Source organism: Rhipicephalus microplus, chromosome X (assembly GCF_043290135.1).
Source record: "Rhipicephalus microplus isolate Deutch F79 chromosome X, USDA_Rmic, whole genome shotgun sequence".
Taxonomy (NCBI): domain Eukaryota; kingdom Metazoa; phylum Arthropoda; class Arachnida; order Ixodida; family Ixodidae; genus Rhipicephalus; species Rhipicephalus microplus.
The window spans coordinates 440,086,851-440,098,046 of record NC_134710.1 but is presented as its reverse complement, the minus strand read 5'-3'; the positions used below and the strand labels follow the sequence as shown (position 1 = coordinate 440,098,046).

At 45.0% G+C, this 11,196-nt stretch overlaps 1 long non-coding RNA gene across 1 annotated transcript; it reads left to right on the top strand.

The window, feature by feature from the left end:
• The first annotated feature begins 730 nt into the window (after window positions 1-730).
• Window positions 731-5,537, top strand: LOC119161695 (uncharacterized). The gene is made up of 2 exons (XR_005108509.2): window positions 731-887; window positions 5,157-5,537. It is a non-coding gene; the product is annotated as an uncharacterized LOC119161695 (long non-coding RNA).
• The last annotated feature ends 5,659 nt before the right edge of the window (window positions 5,538-11,196 follow it).

Below are 11,196 nucleotides of genomic sequence, written 5' to 3'. Positions count from 1 at the left end.
AATTCAGTCATTTTTTTGGAATCAGTGTCATTGTCATCATCATGGCGTATAGCAGGTATCTTGCATGTGCTGTACCGTTGGGCAGAAAGAGAAACTGTGGCTTGGAGTTTAATTATTATTCATTGAAATTAACGCCATAATAATCATCACGTATAGGGGGTACCTTGCTTGTGCTATGCCATTCGATCGTGATCAGAATCATTGCCATCGTCAGCGGTGACTACAGCGTTACAGAAGACAGGCCTGGTTGATGAGCTGCTTCGCATTTAAAAAGCACATCTTAACAAGTGTGTATATTAACAAACATAAATCACACCCTTTAAGAAGAACGCGGAATGTTGCCTGCTCGGCAGACGAGTCAGTCACCGTTGCTCGGACAAATTTCCAATTATCGCGAAAATATCAAATTGGTGCCGCGGCTGCTGTGACGTCAGTGACAGCAATGGCTAATCCGATATTCCGGTCGTCGAAAGCCCTCTGAATGACTTAGCGAAAAAACAAAAGCAATCAAAGAAGCTAAGTGAATTGTGCTCGCTGTGAGATGATATCACAAAGCGAGAACAAGCTTAGAGTTCAAAAGGCGCTTATACTGGCACTTGCTGTATTCTTTTTTCTTTGGTGCTATATAGTTCACAGCGCTTCTACGGCCAAAGCAGTCATCGTGGCCGCGGATATAAAAACGGGTGGAAACTGCAAGGCAGGCACATCACAGGTGTCGTGCGTGCTCAGATGTGGCGTATTTGCGACTGCAGATGTCGCTCGTGCTGTTCCGTGCGCGATGCTTCGTCGTTATAGACATGAGCGTTGAACACTGTATGTGAGCCTCCAGCATTTCGCCTTCACCGAGTTGCTTCTGTCGCCGTCGGCATCGAATCCATTACTCTCAGGTCAGAGCAGCCGGGTACCGTAACCTGTACGTTCACCACGGCGAACATAGCATTTGGCAAGAGTAACAACTAATCAAATATTCACTTTTAAAGTCATTGGTGGAGGTGCAACGAGCAACCGTGTTTTTTATTCTCTTGTGCATGACATGGGGCGTGATTCCCGATTGCGCCACCTTGTTGACTTTCTACTTCGGCCTTCAATGGTTGGTTGAAGCTCGGCGAGCAGCACTGCCCCTATTTCTGGTCCTTCTTCTGCAACGTCATTTTAATATATCACAAAGCTCTTGCAAATCTTGAAACACATGGCAGCAAAAAAAACGAGTTTTACCGCAACGACTGCTGCCTCCAAAGATCCGCGTTTATACCCACATCTGGAAGGCCTTGCGTGAAGTGTAATTACGTCAGTCCCAAACGAGAACTCGAAAAAGAGCGCGCCTCTCATTTCTAACGACTGTGACATACCAGGTGCCGTGCCCCGCCGCGGTGGTCTAGTAGATAAGGTGCTCGGCTGCTGACCCGCAGGTCGCGGGATTGAATCCCGGCTGCGGCGGCTGCATTTCCGATGGACGCGGAAATGTTGTAGGCCCGTGTGCTCAGATTTGGGTGCACGGTAAAGAACCCCAGGTGGCCAAATTTCCGGAGCCCTCCACTACGGCGTCTCTGATAATCATATAGTGGTTTTGGGACGTTAAACCTCACATATCAATAAAATACAGGTGCCGTGTGAACGCGACAGAAGCCGGTGCAACAAAGAAACGAAACAGGCATCAGAAGTCTCCGCGCGTGCGCATCCTCTCCCCCTCGGAAGCGCCGCCACCACGCCAACCAACCTCCACGGTCTAACACCAGCGAACTCTAGGAACACCTCGAATGAAATTGGCGAAGTGCTGCGAAGTTGGGTGACGCTACGACAAAGGTCCCGCCCCTTCCTCAGCCTTGGCTGTGCGGTGCGCAGACGAAACTTCGAGGAACCAGAATGATTGTATAGAAGGATGCAGCGGAGGGTGTGGCGATGAGGAGAGGAAATGCGTTTTGCACCAGCGCGTGAAACCGTGCCTTACAGTGACAGAGGAAGAGTATAAAGAGGAACTGTGGCGTTGTTTTTTTTTCTCAATATTCGCCAATTGCAAGAAAACTTTTTACATGTGTTCTAGTCAGTACCGTAATTATACGTGCCGAATTATGCAACCGTAAGACATAAGTTTTTAGACAAGAAATTTCAGAATCGGTAGCTGCTTCTGGAATCACACTTGTAAACGTGGGTCGATCATCCTGTGAATGTGACGTGAGGGGCCACTCGTTTTCAGAAACCCTTCCTTTCCGAGCCGATAGATGCAGCCTGCGCTTTCTTCTATGAGGCGACGACAACATGAGCACAGATCAGTGTCTCAGATACATGCAGCGTTAATGCATCGTTAACGTCGGGTTTTACAATATTCCGCAACGAGCAAATCGATTCGGGGTATAACAGATGTTTCATGCGTCCACCAGTTGAAATAGAAAAGCGATACTTCCACACTCAGATAGTAGCGGCAGTCGTTGCTAAACTTGTCACTGGTAAGTTTAGACGAGCTGGCACAGTTGAATCCACGTCAAATGACATTGACAGCTTGTTTTCACGCGTCAGAAGAGGCACGTGAGCTAGGTTTACGCCCTGGCGAGCCGTAGCGGAGTGTAGCGGATCTCTTGACGTCATTAATGGATTTTCGTTTTGCTATCCAATCCCGCTATGGATGACAGAGCAGCTCTCTGTTCCGGTTGAAGTTTTGACTCGTCGTTTATTGCTTAATAAAAATGTTGACGAGTGCCTGCGCAAAATGATCCACCCTAGCTTTTTCAGGACGGTCGATACTATTTGAAAACAGCTTTATCTGAAAATGGTCAAAAATACACTAGAGTTCTCATTAAGGGCGTGGTTTTCAGTCAGTTGACGAAGACGTGATCTACAGGTGAAGTGCATGAGTGGCCGACATGTTACTGGCGGAGGAATTTTGTTACTCTAGTGCAGTCACTTCACGACGCGAGAGTATCCTGGAAGATAAACGTCGAACGCGGCTAGATGACAGCTGGTGCTGGATATTGTGCGAGTGTTTCCTGGCAAAGAAGCATTCAAGTTTTGTTTGAAGAACTTTAAACTTAAGACATTTGATGAACCTTTTATTCTATATGTGTCTTGGTTAGTCAATGCATGAGACTGCATTGTATTGTGAGTGTTGTTTGTGGGCGCGGTTTTGCATAAATTGAAGTACCTTCTGAGTTGTATTCCAATTAATAACTGCCAAGTGTGCACGTTTGTGTTTCGTTTGTTATGCCTTAACTGGTAATATATTTTGGTTTTGCTATCAACTCTTGTTTGTTTCTCGTTCTTTCGACGACATCCGGCTTTCGCTGAGGCACCAAAAGGACCAACACTGAATCGGCTGCGCTTTCGTGGTGCGTTTCGGGGGGTCGATACGTCGGCCTTTAGAATCAGCCCGGGGATTGTTTCCCTATTCACTTGTGATAGGGGAGCCGGCATGGCGGCAAGCCAGCTAGTTGTTGGATAATACAAAAAGTGAGATCGAGTAGGCTTATCTAAAAGGCCAGTGTGACTTATGGTGACTTGCAGTTCAGCATAACTTTACGCGTGCGCTAGGAAGATTCATTGTACATTGAGGCAAAAATTAAGTCTTCTAATGGTACTGCAAGGCAGGTAAAAATTTTGTACCTACATATATCGGATTGTAAAAGTATAGTTGGGCCTTCAATCTTAGAAGTAGTTTTTGTTTTACGGAACCTGCTCGTTCTTAGCTGTTGCCGAGCATCCTTAGATCTGTTTGAATGAATTTAAGTGGACGTGATTGTTTCCTTTATGGTCTTTCATCAGTTTTTACAAATGAACTGGACTTAATGTTGAAGAAGTCATATTTTGTTTATCAGTCTTTTTATTCTTAGTAATGTGAATGTTGAATTGGTCGAAGTGCGGAAATACTGGTGTTTAGCGCTTGTACCAGTCACCCGTACCACTCGCTCAGCGATATCAAAAGTTTGATCGTGCTCTTTTGTCTCGCTGTGTTAGCGTGCCCAGTATGAATATCGGAAAGATGAGCCATTTCGTGTGAGCCACATCGAGCAGGTAGACCATGCATTAGATGAAAATAGCATAACGGAGGCATCACATGTTTTGCACGGCTTTGTGGTGTGTAAACCCAAAAATTTTCAGTTACTTCAAGATTTTTGAAGTCTCCTAGTGTCAACGCGTGGGCACAAAAAAAAACCAAAGTTTGGATTACCAAATTTACCTCGTATATTCATTTTGCATGAGGGCATACGCAAACCAAGTTCTCTGTAAGCTTCACTGAAATTGGCATATGGGAAGTGCCGCTTAAATATTTTTGTGTTCACCAGAGCTACCCGCTTACAGCAAAATTCATACATTCAAAGGCATCAATTTGTAATTATTTAGCTACGAAGTTTGTTGTACTTTGACTTTTTGCAATGTAGGCCAAATAGCATGAAGTAATTATAATTACCTTCCTCTTCATGGAGATTCATTTAACAAGTTTCATACTTCGCAGATATATACTTCTATTACAGTCAGTCAAATACATATAATGATTTCAATGTGTTTGTCTATCGTGTATTACGTGAAGTCGCTGGAACTACCGCGTTGACAACTTGACTTTCCTTCGCCATTGCAATGGGGCTGCTGTCTTGAAAAGGCTAGCCAACTTACATTGTCGCCCGTGGCATTACGTGGACAACGATATCTCACCACTTCACGCTTTCTTTTTCTCTTGATCATCTGCCTTATTTCACGCTTAAAATTCTTAAAGAAGTAAGTGCGCGTCATAACAGACGTGGTTGAGTTAAAAACAATGTGTCCTCTTCATGATTGCTAGTATTAATCACATAGTTTCGTATATATTCAGATTGATGCTAGCTCATTATGTGCATATATCAGTTGTGAGAGAAGCGGCTCTTGCAGATAGACTCTTAATGTGACGTGTATGTCTCCGTTTTCTGTACGACACCACTGATTGAAAGAAAAAAAGACTAATTTTACTTTCGTTGATAGCGTTTTGTTTAATTGAATACCTTCACTTTGTCAACTTCACAACAAGCAAAGACAATTTTCAAATGGCCATCAAACTAGCGAACAGCTGTGTCACTCGAGAGGAAGAAGACCTTCAAAAGAGCGTGAATGCATAAATACATTCCGCTTGTATGTGAAGTGGGAGAGGAGATCTTCTTTTTCCTGTGGTTCAAACCCTTTCCTTCTATTTGCAGATCTTGAAAGGGACGTCACGAAGGACATTTTTTGTTTGTGAAGGATTTCTAGCAGTATACCCGGCCGAGGGGAGAAGCAGTGGTGAAAGGGGTGATGCCACAGCGTATCGTCATGCAAAAGGAGGAGGAAGGACAAGGAGGTTAGCCATAACATGCAAGAGCACGCCCCACGGAAGCTATTAGCTCCGAAAAATTGGAGTGGCACCACCTGGTGATATGCCTGGATGACGTCCCGGCAAGGATGCTTCGACGTGTACTGAAGCGTGCCTACTTAACATGCGCTCGCATCGTACTTTCTTCTGCTTTTCGCTTGACTCAAGCTTGAGATGAATGGCGAAATAAGCATTGATAATGCTCCTAATAAAACGACGAAAAACTCTTCTTCAGTAGAGTCACTAACAGCTACTGCGCTCCAGTATACACACTTTTACAAGGTGAGTGTTGTCGCGGTGCTAAATTCTAAATTGAGTTCGATTCTCAGCCACGGCAACCCCATTCCGACGGGAGTGAAGAGCAAGAACGTTTTTTTTTTTTTTGCTTCGATACAAATTCATTCGAAAGCGTGTCCAGTATTTTAAATATTGGGTTTCAAACATAAGATGGCGTAATTCTGTTATTAGGTTGGTTTTTTCACGAGTTTTTTTTTTCAGATATATAATGTCTTCACTTTCGAATGTTTTATTTCTATCGGACAACTGCGCCCGTCTGCCTGCTGGTTTTTTTTTTGCCCATGTACCAAGTTCTAGACACACCTGCAAAAAACTGATGCAGTATCGAGGCTCGCAAAGTACTTTTAAAGCACCTGGCCCAGAATACCACCGCAGCTGTTCTATTTGTTTTTCTTAAGTACTCGACCACTCGTCATGAAGTTTCAGGCTTTTCTTGCAGTGATTTCGGAGCTTCATCTTACTAAAAACAAGTTGAAGTTAACTGCGGAAACTATATGCAGCATCGTAGGAACGGCGATGTTACACTCATCAGTGTCAGTTTAGATAGCCCAGTCGTAAATTATTTTCCTTGTATTTGATTGCACATGAGCTTCATTAACTTGTATGTGTATATGACAGTTGACAACAGACAGGGACTCATTGAGGTGAGAACCATTTAATTATTATGTAGGCCACGCCACCGAGAGCACCTACGAAACCGTTCACAACGGTGATTTTGAACTTGAAGCGTTTGGTTTGGGAACGATTATTATCAGTAGTGCTTTAACAGGAGTTGAACATTAGCGCTTGTGACGCGGCGTTTGATCGGGCCAGCAGTTCACGCAAATCGAAAAATACGGCCACATAATTCCTGGTGACTAGCTATATAGAATAAATATTTACGGGATTCAAGTACACTGACATCTCAGCACTTTCCTGAACGTTTTGTGCGTAACCATTTGTTTTTGTTCAGCATTCTGGGTATTTTGAAAGTTTTATGGTAGATTCAATGAAAGTATTTTTTTAACAAAAAAAAGCGTAACTTCGTCAAACCTCCAGAATAATGTGCATAAACACTGCGATGCATTCAGTGATTTTGAAAACATTCCAACTTTATTTGTAATTCTTCGGGCCAAATGTTGCACCAAGTTGTAACGAAGTAAAAATCATCATTGTAAAGCCTTCTATCAGCGATTCCTTTGCGTGAGCGATGGCAAAAACGAATGCCTTGCTGTAATGCACCGCCATTTTCGCAGTCAACCTCGAATTATATCGCAGCTATCCACAGGTTATATTTAGTTTTCACTAGCAGTGTAAACAGCCGCCTTTTACCTTGATAGATATGCACCGCAACGATGAGCAGTTATCACCACCATGTCATGCAAGAGCGGGCACATGGCGGGCGCAGGAAAAGGCGGTACACGGCCGTTAAGCAAGCGAGTGCTTGCCGTGGCATAACTTCGACCCGATTGCCGCGCTGCCAGTGTTCGTTCTCGGGGCTAATATCCCGGGAGTTTCCGTCCCCTGGTACAGTTGGGAAATGCAAGCAGCCTGTGCAGGTGGTTTTTCATTCTGCATTGCTTGAGTGAGTGTGTCTGTGCTTATGTTATTATCTCTATTGTCATCAATTCGGCGTCATTTAATGTTTACATCAATTGGCGCAGAACTTGACGCAGAAAACAAACTCTCAGAAATCACCTCTCAAACTTTATAAAGACAGCAAGAAAATTACTCTGTCTGCACACAACGTCGGTGGGTCAAATATTTAATAAACTTCCTACATTCAAAAACTCTGTTAGCATGGGGTTGCAGTTTTACTCTGAGTTCTAAGTAGTGAAAAAAATAGAAAAAGGATTGCGGTTGCGGACAACCAGTTTGCAGCCCTTTTCAGGGTATTCAGGTAGGTTTTGTATGGTGCGTACGTGCTAATCATGGAAAACTCAATAAGAAAAAACGCAGATGCGTATTTGTGGTTTTTTTGGCTCATCACCCAAGAATATCAACTTTAGTTGCTTCTTTTTTTAGTGTCCAAGGCCAGCATGAATGATGCAAAGAGTTATTTCAGCCGCACTACGGCAGGGCGTAGTAAGCGGGACACAAGCTCGACACTTACAAATAAGAATGCAATAAACAAGACACAGTGCGAAAACGCAAACAGTCGCCAAGCGAGGACACAACTCTCAATAGCAAATTGCATTTCTGTCACAAGAAATAGTAACGTTCGGTAAACCTCGTGCATCCGTCCAGCAATGGACGACATAGATAGTATGAGTAGGCTGCAGTCAACACTGCTGACAAAAAGCGCCACTGCGTACATTTGTATGAGCGCCGCCAGCGACCTATGCACAATAGCAGGGCGACGGTGCTGCCAGCTGTATACAAGCCGATGTCGGGGCGAATGTGTACCCTTCGGGGGAGTTTCGCGGTGCTTACATCTACGCGCCGTGCTTCAGCCCCACCCCCTAATCGTCACGTAACCGCTCTCTTCTTGTCTGCGGCTACAACGCCGCGCGGGTAAAATCCCTACAGTTTGAAACGTTTGAAAGCAGTGTCACTCTCCTACGCGCGTGTGTTTTTTAAACACGATATTCTTTCTTGGGGACCTTCGACGCTGAAATTTTGGTCTGTATGTATATCCCATTAACTGCTTGTCCATCGTTAGCGGTACCGGACACTTTAAACGGCACCAGCGGATATCCCTAACGGCGAACGCCATTCGCAGCGCTTACCAATGTTGCTCAAGATTCAGCATTCATACTTTTGCGATTGTCAATTAAAAAGCAATTATCGCGCATATCTGAGGCACCATAACAACACGTATATATTCTGTATGTGCGTCTTTTATTAGAAAAGACATACATACGATATTCTAAGGACCCTAGCGTTTATCAAGCGGCGCTCACCATGTAACGCTTGCACGAAAAAGGAAGCGTTTCCAACGCTTTACTAAGATGATGCGGTGGTGGCACCTACCCGTCTCCTTGCGTTCTACCCCGCATCCCCTTTGAGACGGGCGCGCAGGCCCTTCTCAGAGCCGCGCGTTTTTTGCTAAGATAGCTGCCAGATAGCGCACATGTCTCACGTGTGACGTGACTTGATGCGCTCGTTCGCTTCCGCTGCGCGCTCGAGGCACTCTTACGAAGCGCCTACAGAATGCCATTCACCAATTTTCTTGCGCAGAACATCAAATAAACGTTTTGTTCCATCTCTCCAGATGCAAGACTATCGTCTTTAGACGACGTTTTCCGATTACATTCAAATACGGGGCCAATTTTTTTCCTCGATTATCCGCAGATGTTTACCCTCTCCTGGCTGGCGCGGCGCTAAACCCTCCCCTGGTTCGCTGATTCATTGATTTGTGGGGTTTAACGTCCCAAAACCACTATATGATTATGAGAGACGCTCCCCTAGTTCGCTGTAGACGCATTAGAATCAATGCGCGCGCTTTATTTGGCTCCTTGACGCGTTATGCGAGGTTCTATCACTTGAAAAAAAAAACGACCTGGATAAAAATAGGCTTCAGAAAAAACACTGTGCTGGATATATCTTTAAAGCGCCTCCATAAATAGGAGCGGAAGCACTTGAAAAAAAAAAAGAGGAGTACCAGCTAGCAACTGAGCGGTTTTCTTCGTGTAGGGTTCAGCTGTCCGCAATGGCTAAGCGTCTTAAGCGCTATAATGTGAGTGAAGAAGATTAGCACTACCTTTTTTTCATATAATGTTGTCCTGATGAGCTCAAAAAGGTAGCCTAAAATGTCGTGGTGGTTTACTGAATGAACTTATTGAAATAAGTGGACCCGACGCCCTTTCTTACGAACACTGACGTGAAAACGTCCTGTCGTGGTACCAAAAAGCCATAGTGGTATTTATGCGCGTGCCTATATTCCGTCCCAATGAAACGATGCGGCATTGCAATCTATTACCCCTGCTATTTAGATCAGTTTTCTAAAAAGAAGGGAAAAAACCTGACTGCTCATACAAAAGCTTCTCATACTATGGTACCTTATACTTTCAGTTTAGAATTCCACAAACACACGCCCACCCTGGGGCATATATACACACAAAAATTACTTGTGCACACTCACGCGCAAGCTAGTGCGCGAATACAAGCACACGCGCATACAGGTGCTCACGCCCATACGAACGCGCGCATACTTACACACAAACGAACGCACACGCAGAGATTAGATTTATGGGGTTTAACGTCCCAAAAACACCATATGATTATGAGAAATGCCGTAGTGGAGGGACTCAGGAAATTTGGACCACCTGGGGTTCTTTAACGTGCACCCAAATCTGAGTACACGGGCCTACATAATTTTCGCCTCCATCGGAAATGCAGCCGCCGCAGCCGGGATTTGAACCCGCGACCAGCGGGTCAGCAGCCGAGTACCTTAGCCACTAAACCACCGCGGCGGGGTGAACGCACACGCAGCCATATGCAAAGGTATGTATACGTGCGTGCGCGCACGTACACAGATGCGTGAATGCAGATATTCCAATACACGTACTCACACGCATAAACACACCATAAGCTCACACGCGCGCCGGCGCATCTATACTGGCATACCCGATTGCAGCAAAGACAGGCGTGCACAAGCACATACGTGCGCACACAGAAACAGATGCACATGCAGGAGCACACACAAACTCATACGAGCGCACACATACACAAACAGACACACATGCAAGCGCAAACGCACACCCACACACAACCATGCGTTCACGATTACAAGGTCGGAATTACACACGTTAGCCTATAAAATGCACACATTGAAAGCTAACACACGTGTGAAAAGATAACAAGGCTTTGTAAGGGCACACACAAAAAAACAGCATATTATCATAATGACTCACTCAGAAAAGGCTATATTCACATTTATATGTGCTCGTTATTGAACTCGACCGACACTGCTCACTGTATTGGTTGAGTGGCTAAGGTACTCGTCTGCTGACCCGTAGGTCGCGGGATCGAATTTCGGCTGCGGCGGCTGCATTTCCGATGGAGGCGAGAATAGTGTAGGCCCTTGGTCTCCGATTTAGGTGCACGTTAAAGAACCTCAGGTTGCCGAAGTTTCCAGAGTCCTCCACTATGGCGTCTCTCGTAATCATATGTCGGTTTTGAGACGTTAAACCTTACATATATTTATCGAACTCAACCGACAATCCGGTTTTGCAATGGGAATTGTAATCTATACATCTTCATATATATATATATATATATATAAATGAAACAGTTGAAAACTACCTCGAGAGGAACGCCGGGCTTGGAAGAGGCGAAGTACTTTTTCTCGATACTTTCAATCCACTGCTTAAAACGTGCGACACTGTTTTTCATTTCAGGGTATATTAAATACTTTTACTGCTTTCTCTGCGCTGCTACACTGAAATGCCCAGCAGCGAGGCATCGCCACGACGAACAAAGCTCGGAATTCAACTCTGACACACGTTCGGAGCCGAGAGCCTGGAGGGTTCATGGTGTGCGCGGTTAATGAAAACTGCGCGAAGTTTGTTCGCGCCCGTTTCATGTGACGTCGGAATCACCTTACTAGCTGGAACTGCGCGTCTCAGCCATTCAGCACTGCGCACGCGACGGCTCCACGGAAGAGGTGG